The sequence below is a fragment of the Panthera leo genome, chromosome F3, assembly GCF_018350215.1.
Source record: "Panthera leo isolate Ple1 chromosome F3, P.leo_Ple1_pat1.1, whole genome shotgun sequence".
In the NCBI taxonomy this organism is placed as follows: domain Eukaryota; kingdom Metazoa; phylum Chordata; class Mammalia; order Carnivora; family Felidae; genus Panthera; species Panthera leo.
This window is the reverse complement of record NC_056696.1, coordinates 352,499-367,651: the sequence shown is the minus strand read 5'-3', so window position 1 is coordinate 367,651 and position 15,153 is coordinate 352,499. Positions and strand designations below refer to the sequence as shown.

General features: G+C 38.8%; 1 pseudogene; it reads right to left on the bottom strand.

The window, feature by feature from the left end:
• The window catches only part of LOC122212378, a 100,838-nt pseudogene that overhangs the window by 70,313 nt on the left and 15,372 nt on the right, over positions 1-15,153 (bottom strand).

Here is a 15,153-nt window from a genome sequence, read left to right as displayed (position 1 = left end):
CAAATGGTTGGACTAACCTATGTTTTTAAGAAAACCCTAAATTAGAATTCCGACTTTACCTTTGACATTCTGAGTTGATCTGCCCTAGGATCCGGATCTTCATCTCAGTGCTGCTGAGGAACCAGAGAATGGATGTGAAAGCTACACAAGCTGACAGGCAAACCCATCAGCTACTCATTAACTATGCAATCATGGGCGATTAATCAACCTCCCTGAAACACAGTTGCAAAAGTAATAAAAAGTAGGCTACAAAAACACAGCTACTTTGCAAAGCTATGCAATGACTATATAACTGAACAGATGTTATGCATAGGATATAGTGTCTAGTCCAGGTTAGGACACTCAACAACTGCTAATGTTCTCTGTTTTCCCTTAGGACGCACATAATTTTCAGTTCATTCATTTCATTTCCTTTCATTTAATTTTCCGTTTCATTTCATTTCATTCCTTTATACTTTGAGAGTGACTGCACATAGGAAGAGGGAAAGATATCCCAAGGAGGCTGTCAGCGCAAAACCCGACGTGGGGCTTGAACTCACAAACCTGAGGTGAAATCAAGAGTCACACACTTACCCGACTGAGCCCCCCATGTGCCCCAAAAATGTCATTTTTACAATCCATAAAAATCCTACCTGGTTATAGAGTCTTCCTCAACATTCTTATCTGCTCCTAAAGAAGAAAGCAAAATACATGTTAAATCAACAATCGAAAATTTGAGGAAAATACAAGTGTATGGCTAACCATTTGTTGAAGAGTATTCCTTTGGGACCACAACTGGAAAGCACACTACACTGAATGGTAATTATACGATTGGTAGGCTTAAAGTACAAAGAAATCTTACTTTCTCCTCTTTATTGACCAAAAGCAAGAATGGGTTTTATCGGAATTTGACACCTAAGGGTGAACTGATGCTTACAATTGCCATCAATGACTGACTCTGACACTGGAGGAAAAAGTTATCGTTAGGAGAATGATTATCATGAGCTGACAATGTCAAACTGAAACTAGCATGGATTTTCTGGACTTCCACTATTGGAGTTGAAAGAGAGTATCTTTATTTTGCTGTAACACAGCAGAACTTCCCCAGCCATTTAGTAGAGACTGTTCAGTTTTAGTATGAAAGAACCCCTCACAAAATGAGCTCTATAGCTATTGTACTATGCAGCATGACCAAACCATAGCAAACAGACTCTCCCTGGCCTTATTTCCAATGGCAAGTTAGGTAAGAAAAATTTGGCATTCCAGTTTGATAAAGATATAACCTCTTGAAACTGTCCCCTTCCATTGCTAGATAATCTATCTACACCCACTGCACATCACAGAAGTGGATAATCCCAATGTGAGTGCTATGTAGTGGTTCATGATGTCATTTTTCTCAATCCTCCCCATTAGGTGACACACAGCTAGAGCAATCATGCTTTTTTTCATGGAAGGCATATATCACAGATCCTCTACTGATGAGCAAAAAAAAAAAAAAAACAAAAAAACAAAAAACAAAAAACAAACAAACAAAAAAAAAAAACCAAAGGGAAAAGAATATCTTGAATGCCTACATTCAATTACTGGGGAATTTTAATTTTCTAAACAATCAAAGATGTCCACTGTGTGATTCTTACTATATGACACTCTGGAAAGAGCAAGACTATGGAGGTAAGGGTTGGGGTGAATGTAGGGATAAAGGGGCACAGCACAGAGGACTTTTAAGGCAGTGAAACTCTTTCACACGATACCACAAAGGTGGATTCACATCCAAAAGGTGGATACCCATTTGTTAAAACTCATAGAATGTATAATACCAAGGATGAACACTAATGCAAATTAGAGATTTTGCCTGAAAATGTTGAGTTAGTGTCCATATAAAATGCACCACTGTTTTCAGGTTGTCTGGGTGGCTCAGTTGGTTCAGCGTCCAACTCTGGATCTGAGCTCCGGTCATGATCTCACAGTTCATGGGATCAAGTCCTGCATCAGGCTCTATGCTGACAGCACAGGATTCTTTTCTCCCTCTGCCTCTGCCCCTTGGTTGCTTACATGCATGCAAGCTCCTTTGCTCAAAACTAAACCAAGGAACTGAAAAAAAATACTACTAAAAATGGGCCAATGTCGTGCAAGATTTGAGAACAGGGGAGGCTAGCCGTGTACGCGTGCATGGTAGGGTATATGGAGACTCTGTAATTTCTAGTATATTTTACAGTGAACTTAAAACTGCAGTAAAAAAAAAAGCTTATTAAATGTATAAAACAACAAAAACAACAAAATATGGTACCCATTGAAGCTACTCTTAGCATATATGAATGCATGATAGAGTCACCTTGAAAATTAAGATAGAGATCAAAGTAAAACAATAGGGGTACTGGCTCCCATATGGAGGTATATGAAAATACATAAAACTTAATAAAAAAATACAAAAGTTATTCGTATACTTAGGCAAGAAAACAATTGATGAATATGATCCAATATCATATATAAACAGGGGTTCAGCACTATAGGAATCAAACCTGGGTTTTCCATATAATGAAGAGATTTTATTCTAATTTTAAATCAAAAATCATTATGTTGATCGTATCTAAGAATCATAATGAAAGCTTAATCACATAAAAAAAAGATTATAATGACTTAATATTGCCCTAGTAATTTTTGTACAAATATCTACATATGGATGATGAAACGGAAACCAGTACCATGGTAACCATATTACTTGCTGGTAAAAGAAAATTGGAAGACACCAACAAAAATGACGTCAGTGTTATAATTCCTATGCAGAAAATGTTTCTTCCAGCAAGCCAAAGACGGCTACCCTCAGAACATCCTACTCGAATGACTGGCGCTTGGTTGTTCCCTGGGATCTTGGATTTAAGGAAGGTTCCCACCATTTCCTAGCTGGTTAAGAGTAGTTCACTGTGCTTAAGTGCTGGTACAATCAATGTGCTTATGGCCGTACACTTGATTTCCTTTCTGAAACCTGGAATTTTGGGACATGCGAAGAAGATGCCTAGGTGATTAGCATTTGATGAAAACCTCGGGCACTGAGTATCCATAAGCCTCGTACTGGCAGACAACATTTCACTTGTGCTGTCCTAATTTCATGCTGGAGGAATTCAGTACATCCTGCTAACTCCATAGAGAAAGGATTCCTGGAAGCCTGCGCTTGGTCTCCTCTGGACTTCACCCAATGCACCTTTTCTCTGTGCTGATTGGCCTTTCTAGTCTGTCCCCATACCAATCCACAGGCATGAGTACAACTATATGCTGAGGTCTGGGAGTGCTTCTAGTCAATAATCAAATCTGGATGACGTTGAGGTGTCTTTAACACCACTGTGTAATATGAAATTTTTATTATTGGGGTTGATGTCTTATACGTGGTTACAGTCAGAAGGTTATGTCACAGAACACCTTTCTTGGAAACTCTTTTTCTTGGAATTTGCCTTGAAAATTCCTACATTTCTACTTATCCATTTGAAGAAAGGTTTAAAAGGAATAGATGAAATCATGAGGTCAGAAAGTGTGAAACAAGCAAAAATCCTATTTTTTTCAGAAAAAATAAAGAATCCTAGTGGTTGCCACTATGTTCTACCATATACAAGTTCCTCTCAAATATGAAAAATCAGTTAATTTACTCCAACAAACTAGGACTTAGTTCATTTTTCATGACATCACTGAACCATCAAAACATTTCTGGTTCCTACTGTTTTAGTCACTGTTAGAAGTCACCTATTATTTGCCGCTAAAAGCATTTTACCGAAGAAATGTCCCAAGGCCTATCGGGTAAGATCCACTCCTTTCTATAGCACTAACAAACTTCCATAAGCTTGTCTTACCTAGGTATTCACCTCATTCCCAACATTTGCCATAGCACGCGTTTTCTACCTGCAAAACCCAGCTGCTCTTAAATCCTGCTAAGTTCACTCGTACACCTTCACCTCTGCACTGCTGTGTACTCCGCCAAAAACGTAATCGTGACAGTTTACAAACATTGTCAAACATACAAATGTTTGTCCTTCTGCCTCTCTACCTGGCAAATTGAACTACTCACTCTGCACGCTTACCATAGATTCTACCCCGTCTTTGAAAACTCGGATTCCTCACCGGGAACTTACGGTAACTGGAACAAATGCCAATACAAAACGAAAACGATAATTATAAGCTCCACGAGACTATGGCACCTAGGAAGCACTAAATAGAGTAAATAATACAAAAGACAGTGATAACAACAAATTCCTGTGGTGCAGAAACTGGTTTTTGAATATTTGTATTCTACAACAACAGGATAACAGTAGCTAACAGGCACTTAAGAGTTACTTGTGAAGTGAACAAATGGACATGAATAAAAATGAATTCCTTTGAAAATTACTTTTAAAAACCACAGAAAGTTTTCTCTTTCAAAAACCGCAGGGACAACTCTATTCATTTATGAACACCTTAATGATCAAAACTCTGTCTCTTCTATCTTTGACTTTCCTGTAACTTCCAAAACTAACTTACAGAAGTTCTTTGGTAACAGTCTACAAAGTTAAAACTTTCTACTTTTCAGATGGTACAGTGCACTAGTGTCCAGCTTTGGCTCAGGTCATGATCTCAGTTCATGTGCTGACAGCTTAGAACCTGGAGCTTGCTTCGAATTCTGGGTCTCCCTCTCTCTGTTCCTCCCCGCTCATGCTCTGTCTCTCTTTCTCCTTCAAAAAGAAATAAAAACATTAAAAATATTTTTAAATAGAAAAAATAAAAAAGCAACTGACAAGCCAACAGTTCCAGAAAGAAGGGTGGGAGGTGTCTCTGGGCAAGGCTGTGACAGGCAGGGATGTGGCTCCTCTGAACCCAGAAAAACCCAGAGAAGGAAAAGTTGACTTGACTCCTTGATTTCTGGGCAAAGAGCTTCCCTACGCCACTCCATTGGAGCCTGGCTCTGTGCTACTGGGGGAAGATGCTCCCCAAAGAGGTGGGCAGAGAAAGGGAAGGAGAGAGGAAGTCGGCTTTGTGGGACATGGGCTTGTGGCCATGCCCTCAGGGGGCACCCGTGCTGAACAAAGGGCTGACAAACAGAAGACCTGAACTTGTCCTTTACTGGTTCTCTGCCCTTGGGACATCATTTATTCTCTCTGGGCCAGTTTTCACATCCGTGCGATGGAAATCACGGCACCACCCGTGCTGACATTGCCGTGCTGTGTAGACGTGGATGGACAAGTTTGGGTTATGCCAGGTAAAAGCCTGGCTCTGATGTCAGACAGACCTGGGGGTGAGGTCCCTGGCTCCGCACCCTGTCCGCTGTGAGCTCGAGCAACTCACGCCTCCCCTCCAAGCTCGGTTTCTCTGTAAAGTGGGGACCATCTCACTCACCTCAGAAAGTTACCTGTTCACACAGGGTACGGCACAGAGTAGCCCCCAGTAAATGGAAGTTCTGATTCCTGAAAAGATGTGCCCCAAGAAATACAGAATTCAGAATCGGCCACCAACTCACTACTGTAAGCTGTGCCTTCTGACTGCAGATCCAGAGTCAATGGACGCTAGAGGCCTTTTGCCCAAATTTGCAAGGTTCTGTCCCTGCCCCCCTGAGACACCAAGGGGGATGCCACACAGGTCCCTCTGATCAGGCGATGGCCTTGGCCTCATGTCAGGCAGAAAGCTCATTCCATGCCCCAAACTCGGCTGCTCCCAAGAGAGAGGATGCAGGCCCATACCTCTGGTCACCAGGGGCAAACTATACCCACCCCACCCTCCCTCACCCCGCGGGCAATAATCCAAACTAGACTGACATGGGTGGGACCTCCAAGGACGCACTTTCTCCACATGTGGAAACTGAGTCCTTGAGAGGAGAGAGGACTTGTCCAGGGCTTGGAGGGAGCTGCTTGCAGAGCTGGGACTAGTGTCTCCGCTCTAGCCCTGCCCAGAGGCAGATGCCTTGTTCACACATTCTTCTGCCTGTGGTCCCACTTCCAGTTGAACAACCAACCAGGCATTCCAGTTGCAAACATCTGGAGAGCACATATTTGGTATACATATCTAGTATATCCATTGTTTTTCTGTTTTTTATTTTTTTTGAGCATTTTATATGATTCCCTTTGTTTCTCTTAGCATACCAGTTATACTTTTTTTAATTAAAAAAAAAATTTTAGTGATAGCCCAAGAATTTGCAGTATACATTTACAAAAAATACAAGTCTACTATGAAATAACTTGGAGCACTTCAGAGATAGTTTGAGTAGCTCATAAGAAAATAATCCTAATTCCTTTTTTGCTGTCATTCACTTCACTTATCTATAAGCAAACATGAGCATATATATAATATATACATATACATGTGATATATATAAACATATATCATTGAATACATTGTTTTTGTAATTAATTTGAACATACTGTTATCTGTTAGATTAAGGATTAACATAATTTTTTTAACTTCTTTCTTGGTGTTCCTTCCTTTCCCTAAGGATCCAAGTTTCCCACCTATATTCCTTCTTTCTGAAGAATCTATTTTACAATTTCTTACAAGGTAGGTCTACTGGCTACAAATACTCCAGTTTTTCTTTGTTTGAGATAGTCTTGTTTCTCCTTCACTTGTGAAAGATAATTTTACGGAGTACATAATTCTATGTTGGTGGGTTATTTTCCTTTCAACTCTGTAAATATTTCATTTAACTCTCTTCTTGCTTGAGCAGTTTCTCAGGTAGACTTTAGGTATAATTCTTAGCTTTTTTCGATATGTAAAGTTTTTTTTTTTTATTTATTTTGTACCCCTTCTGGCTGTTTTAAGGATTTTTTCTTTATCTTCATTTGCTGTGATTTGGAAATAATATGAAGACGTGCAGGGTTTTAGGGTTTTGTTTTTTGGGTTTTCGTGGGCTTTTTGGCATTTTTCTTGTGTGGTGTTCTCTGAGCTTCCTGGATCTGTGGTTTGGTGTCTGACATTAATTTGCATGAGTGCCTCAGCAGAATGTAGAAAAGGAGGTGATGACAGGACACCCTAGTGGGATGTCACACAGGCAGATGGAAGTACAGGACTGGAGTTCTGGGGAAGGGTGTTGATGACATATGAATTACCATCTGCACTGCAGATTAATGCCTCTGACACAAACATCATCAGCCCTGCACATCCAAGGCAAAACAGTTTTATCCAGCAGAATATTTATTGAATGACACTTTCAGCCTATTCAAGACCGTGAAGAAGTGCCAAAGAAACTTCCTAAATTTTCAGTTGACATTGCAAATAACCTCATACATTAAAAGACTCAGGTCAAAACCCATGATGTTATGAAGTACACTAGGCTCTCTGTTCATTTTATTCTTGGCTGTGTTCACTTAGCCACATCTAGTACAAGATGGAATAGAGAAACAGTTTGGGGTGCCAGGATACCCAGGTTTTTATGCCACCAAGCAGTGTGGTCTAAGGCAGGCAGGCTAAGGGTCCTTGGAGCCCCAGATGATCCCTTTGTGAGATGACAAGATTGGAGAAAATCACCATGATCCCTTCTTGAGCTAACTAAAAGTCTGGACATTTTTGCTTGTATAAAGAATTAAAATAGTGATAATTTCTTCATCAAAAGTTTGCTTCCTCTTGGAAAGTAACTCGATAAGAAATTATTTACAGTTACTTAAGAATTTAGAATATCTGATAAGGCATCAGTTTACATCAGCTTTAATGATAAATTTTCATAACAAAACCTAAGTATTCAAAGTGTGTATTTCTGTGTGTAATATTTGGCTCAAAGTACTTTAGCCCTGCTGTTGAAAATTTTCTCTGTCCGCTGTTTATTTTAGAACTAAATCCAAGATCATCTGGAAAGTTGGCTTTTTGCACTAATAGATCAAGGGATTCCTGCCCTCCCCCACCTCAGTGCTCAGTGAGTCCTTGCACACAATGTTCAGTAAACAACTTCAGAAAACCAGGCCCAGCCAGTTCATTCACAGAGAATATTTGGAAAGGCTTGTCTTTGTGCAGGCTTGACGTCCTGGCTGAAGTGGGGTAGAGATTTAGTGTTTGTGTTTTCATCAGTTTTTTTTATAGTATTTAACCAGCTGTAACTGGTTAATGTTAGCCTGGGCCGCCTATTAGTGTACAGGTCTCTTAGGCAGGATAAAGGGCTTCCGATGGAAACAGATTTTGTTACGATACCACTGACTGTTTACCTGAACTCAGTCTGTCATGGGATGTGATTTAGAATGGCTCTGTTAAAATACAGGAACTCCCTGAGGTCCATCCTTGAAAACAAGCAAGGAACTCAAAAATATACATAATTTTCCCTATTAAACTAGCCATCCTTCACAGATTTTGCTTCCTTGGATGACATTTTGGAGCTAGAATGTTTTCCCATCAGCATCTTAAAAATTGGGTGGAGAAGTTGTTTTTCCTCTAGTCACAGCAAAGAATCATCATCCCATAGGGGTGGAATATAATTTACCCAACCATTTCTGAATAAGTTAAATAAAACTGTTCATATTGCTTTAGATTTTCACAAGTTGAACTTTGACTAAAAGCAAAATTTAACTTTTTAGGAATCATTAATAGCTAGATAGAAGTGAAAAAATATATATGTCTGTCTATACATATTTCTATTTAAATGATTTCTAAAAAGTTAAATATAGAAATGTAGAAATAAAATAGAAATGAATATATATTATTTACATTATATTTATTAATTATATACTAATTTCTATCTAGAGATATGGAAATGGGAAATGGAAAATATTTGAATGGACAGTGTTTATTTGAATTCATGTGTGCTTTGTTTGGGGATTAAAGTAACAATTTAGCCAGTGTTCTAATACTGGCCAAGAATGTGTGGGGCTCAGCTACTTCCTAGATCAGTCTCATTAGAAAGTAGAAAATATATCCTCTTTTTAAACTTAATTTATATGCAAAAAAGAGCTTAGGCTTTTGAAAAACACTGAATGATTAAGTCATGAAAATATAGGGCTAAGATTTTTTTTTAATGTTTATTTTTGAGAGAGAGAGAGAGAGAGACAGCACAAGCTGGGGAGGGGCAGAGATAGAGGGAGATAAAGAATCTGAAGCAAGCTCCAGGCTCTGAACTGTCAGCACAGAGCCCAACACCGGGCTCGAACTCATGGACCGTGAGATGACCTCAACTTAGCCACTCAACTGAGCCACCCAGGTGCCCTGAGTGTTAAGATTCTTTAAGCGAGCAGCTGTTTGAAGAGATACAGCCACCTCTCATAGGATCCCAGCATGAATAGGTCTCCTAAGAAGAAATTGTCCTTGATTCTTCCCCTCTCTCCTTCCACTTTCTCCCCAGAAGAGAGTATGACAATATTAGAGATTTAGTAATTACATGTGTTACTCTGATAATAGGTACTCAGCTATCACTTAACTCACAGGTTTGTTTAGAAATTAAATGAGATAACAAAGATGAGATGCCTGCCCCACACTAGGTCTTAATTTTTTTTCATTTATGCAGACCAGGAGTTGGCAAACACAGTATTTTAGGCTTGGTAAGCCATACTACAGTTTCTGTTACTCAACTCAGCTATTGTAGTGTGAAAGCAGCCATAGGCACACAATATGTAAACAGATGAACATTGCAGTGTTCCAATAAAATTTTATCTACAGAGATAGCTGACAGGCAGTATTTGTCCCATAGGTCATAGTTTGCCAACCCATGACCTATACAAATAGATAATTTTTTATGTCTTGTATTTCCTTTGAAGGGTAAGAGAATTTTCAGCCACTCTCTACTAGAGTTTCAACTTCCCACCCTACACATCAAAATAATACTTGGTACAAATGTATGCTTATGTGTTTTTGAACTACATACAGAAAAGTTTGTGTAAAATTACAGGACTTAATGTATTAATTTTCAGATAAAATAGCTACTGTCTCATGTGGTAAAATTATGTGAAATTTACAAACAGTGGGATTTTTCTTCATACTTTTTCTCTCAAATATGTTGCACTACAAAATGATACAGAAGGTACAAATTTGTGAACCAAAGTAAGGTAAAAATCACAAATTTTATACTGGGACTTCCGGTTTGCAAGTGAGAGAATGAACACACCAGAGCAAATGGAAATCACATGATGAAAAAGTGTAAATAGTATAAAAATATGGATGAACGCATTTTAATGTACATCCTGAGAAAAGCAATAGAGATGGGTGGGAAAGAATAGCATTTTTATTTAAAGTCCCTAAATTCCAGTGCCAGCTCTGGTACTCTACATGGTCTTATGACACGGGGCAGCTTAATTACTGCTTGAGCTTTAGTTTTCTCACTATTAAGCAGAGAGAACAATATTTTTATTACACATTTACACATTGTTTTATAGTGTTGAAGAAATGTGTAAAGTGCTTTGTGGGCTTTAGATTGCTGTGGAATATCATTACTGATTGTACATGTAACACTGTACTTACCAAGGGCGATTTGGAGCTGCCTTCTGATGAGTGTAGACCTGATCTTTCCAGAGGGGTAGAACTTGAGAGGAAATGTAGCTTCTGTTATTTATCTACACGTGTCATCATGGCTCACATATCCAACCTTGAGAGGTACGTATGGGCTAAGTGTTCTACAGAAAAGATGACTAATTTCTTATTCAGCAAATGTCATTTGACCTGTAACCCCCTGCACTTGGGTGAACCTGTGTGGCCTATGTGGTTCTTATTCGTGTGGAGTATAGATCAAGTCCATTTATTAGCACTTCGAAGTAAAAAAATAGAAAACTGTAACCAGTGGGAGGAAGACACAGTGCTGTAGTCTGAAATGAGACCTTAAAGGGAGACCTACAGACTAATAAGAGCGAAAATGTGACAAACCCCAAGCATCCTCAGGGAAGGGGGAGGCAGGAGGAATGAGGGGCTCCATAGGAAGGGAGGGAGTCATAAAGAGACCAAGGCTCACCCCAGTGAGAGTGCCAAAATTTCCCAGCACTCAAACTGCTGAAGCTCATGTAGGTCCTGGGTGGTAGAGGGTAAGTATGAGCCCAAGTCTTTGCTCCTCTCGGGGGCAGAATCCAGACCAGAACTGCCCCAGGGCCTGGTGATACTGGGAGAATGAAGGACACAGTCTTTGATTTAAGGCTTTGAACTTAGTTATAACAACAGATTTTAAGGAAAACCTATATTAGGGTTAATTTACAAGCAACTCTTAAAATGTAGGCGTTTGTTTATAATAACTTAGGTCTTATCTCCTAATATTGCATACTTCATGAATTAGTTAATGAATTTTAAAAGCACATAACTATGTCTGCATATTTTTAGAGTAAAAAGTAGCACAGAAGACTACTGGATTCACAAATCATCACAATAAATATATCAGGCAAATGGTGAAAAAGGAAATTTGTGTCTCGAAAACAGACTTAGATTTTATTTGCATAGAATACACAAAAAGAATGAAGAATAGGGGCATCTGGGTGGCTCAGTCGGTTAAGCGTCCAGCTTTGGCTCGGGTCATGATATCACGGTTCATGGGTTCGAGCCCCGTATGGGCTCTGTGTTGACAGCTCAGAGCCTGGAGCCTACTTCAGATTCTGTGTCTCCCTCTCTTTCTCCCCCTCTCCTGTTCACACTCTGTCTCTATCTCTCAAAAATAAATAAATGTAAAAAAAATTTTAATAAAAAAAAGGATTGAAGAATTGATGAATAATTTTTGTTTGATTTTTCAGAGTTCACAATTCGTCAAAAATTCAGAGAATCAAAATGCAGTTTTCTTTGATACTTGTAGCTTATTTTCTGGAAAGCCAGTGAAAAACAGCTCCTTGGTTTATATGAAATTTACTCTGTGACAAAGTCTTAATAATGAGACCAGAGGCCAGAATTCGGCCGTTAACTTGGGATGATATGAGAAGACTAAAGGGCCAACAGTTTTATTGCTTTAGATTAGTTAAGTGATGATAACCATGAGCATTTATAATATTATTTTTAAATTGGCCCTGTGAGGTTTTAAGACACAGAACTGAATGTACTGCCAGATATTTTTGCAGGAGTTACAGATGTAAAAGAAAATTCTGCACACACATACCCCTCCCCAACACCCAAATAGAACATATTTTGAGTTAAACTATTTGGAATGGACTATTTTTAGAAAAATATCAAGGGGTAGGAAATGTTTTTTCACAACTTTTTTCATTACATACTACAACAGCTATTTACCTTTTAATTCCATTTTGACATGTTCTATAATGTGATTGACTCTCCTGATAGTGAAATACCCAGTCGAACTACCATACCATCTTTTTCAAACAAACGACAAAGTTTTGCCTGCTCTGAAATTTGAGTTAACACATGGTACCCAAGCATAGGCTAGGCTTGGCAAAACTCAAAATACAAACAGCATTGCTCAACACTGCACAATTTCACTGTGCATGAAGTAATAAGACCATGCAAGGGACAGCCTGGTCCATTAGTATTTTTAGTGTAACCTTAAATGATAAAAGCAATATAGTGACACTATAGAAAGTTTCAAATTTTGCACAAATAGAAAAATTGTTCTAATTCCACCATATGTATAATCATTTTGTATGTTATCTTCTATTTATTTATTTATCTTAATTTATTTACTTATTTTGAGAGAGACAAAGACAGCGTGAGTGGGAGACGGGCAGAGAGAGAGGGAGATTGTGAATCCCAAGCAGGCTCTGCACTGTCAGCTCAACGCCCAATATGGGGCTCCAACTCACGAAACTGCAAGATCATAACCAGAGCCAAAACCAAAAGTCCAATGCTTAACCAGCTGAGTCACCCAGGCACCCTTCTTTTGGTCTCTTTTGAAAATTATTTATTTATTTAAGTAATCTCTGTACCCAGGGTGGGGCTCAAATTCATGACCAAGCTGAGCCAACCAGCCACCCCTCTTCTAGGCTTTTTTATACTACTTCTTTAAGTTCAGGTCATGAAACATTTTGTTCCTAGCCCAAATAATGTCAGCAAACTATAATTGTCTTCATTCATTCTATGCAACATTTCAATTTGACTATGAACTCGGTGGGGAGAAGATAATTTGGTTGGAAATTTACGATATGCCAAGTGCTTGTGTTTTTGTTTGTTGAGGAACTAATGAAAGAAAGCACATAAACTATCCGTGTAGTACCTGCTGGTGGCACTCAGCACTGCACTAATGGAAAAGGCTAGCAAGTTGGAGATGTGCGTGTGAGTGTACCTCTTGCTCAGTAGTCTTCTGAAAAGGTAAGAGGCTGAAGTCTCGTCTCAGGCTAAGGTAGAACTCAAAACCAGGTCCATTTGACTTTGAGCCTTTTTTTATTTTTTAACGTTTATTTTTGAGAGAGAGAGAGAGAGAGAGCATGAACGGGGGAAGGTCAGAGAGAGGGAGACACAGAATCCGAAGCTGGCTCCAGGCTCTGAACTGTCAGCACAGAGCCCAACACCGGGCTTGAACTCATGGACCGTGAGATCATGACTTGCACAGAAGTTGGACACCCAACCGAGCCACCCAGGCGCCCCGACTTTGAGCCTTTTTAAAGGCATAGGCAAATAAGGGCATAGAGTAATTTGATTTTATAAATATAGCAGCTAAGGTGTTTCACATTCTGTAGCTCACTGAAACAGTGATCATATAGAACCACTGGCTAGAGAATAAGAATGGTTATTCTTGTTCACTAGAATGGAAACCTGCACTGGTACAGGTAATAGAAAAAACAAAAGTTATGACTTTTTATTTGAAATACAAGTAAGTTACTGTCAGCTCCACTTGTAAAGAACCCGAATGTTGAAACTTGTGTCTGAAACAGTCTGTAGTCACAGTCTGTGTTTGGAAAAATTAATATGAATAACACTGTCTTATGATGTCTAAAACATTTTTATTTATTTTTTTTTTAAGCTCCATGTCCAACTCGGAACTTGAACTCATCACTCTGAGATCAAGAGTCACATGTTCTACTGAGTCAGCCATGCTCCCTTAAAACATTTTTTTTTGAGAGAGAGAGTGGGGGAGGAGCAGAGAGAGAAAGAGAGAGAGAGAATCCCAGGCAGGCTCTGCACTGCCAGCACAGAGCCCAACACAGGGCTTTAACCACAAACCATGATATCATGACCTGAGTTGAAATCAAGAGTCAGACACTTAACCAACTGACCCACCCAGGTGCCCCTCCCCCAAAACACATTTTTGAACCAAAGTCATCTTTTCAATCAGAGTGTTGCTCAGACCGCTTGATGAAGGAAAAAAGTAAACGTTACTGAACATTTCAGTGTCACACCTCTTGCTTTTCGTAGCTGTGTGAGTAGTAGTTAAAGGACTCAGAGGGTTTTTCGTTGGGAATGAATGATAACAGAACCAATAGGGCCAAGTGTTACTACTTGCTGTTGTTAAGCCTTCATGCCATGCTACCTATTGTGCATGAGATTCTGTAGAAAGTTTGTTTTTTTTTCTTTGTAAGGTTATACATGGAAGTGATAATTTAAAAAACAAAACAGGTACAAAGTTGTGGAAAAGTGGATTTCAAATGTGAAGTAAGGAAGAAAAGTACAAAAAGGAAAACGATGGAAGGAAATCACTTCTTGTCAGATATCACTGCATGGAACTATTACTCATATATTTTAAGAGTAAACTGTTACCACTTGGGTCAAAACTGGAAGAGATGAGTCCACGTGTGCACATTCTACCTCAGACATGAGGACACATCGCCTAGACCTTCCTGAGCCGTACATGAAAGCAGCTCACGTAATACCACGGAAGGACATGACTGGGAAGCTTCCATCATGTCCTTTGTGAATAAGCATCTTGGGTTCTAAGTCTCTGTAAATATTATAGATGCTTAAACCTGCTTTATTACCAAACAAAAGTTGTGATAGAAAGATACTACTTGGATAGATGCTCACTTTGAATCTCACTATTTCTTGTGTCTTGTTGGTAGATGTGTGTATGATGGAAGCAATAGTAATTTTAATTATTGCTTGACGCAGAGCCCACAGGCATGTTTTGGTAGTGAAATATATAGAGGTGTTCAGTAAAGATTTAACGCTGTGTTATTTTGGGTGTTTTTGTCTTTTTTATTATTTTTATTTTTATTTTTTGAAAGAATGTGATGATCAATTTTATTGTTGAGAGACTTAAATCAATAAATTTGAAAACTGTCACTAACATTAAATATTTATTTTATTTTTTTACCGTTTTATTTAATTTATTTTTTAAATTTACATCCAAGTTAGTTAGCATGTAGTGCAACAATGATTTCAGGAGTATATTTATTAATGCCT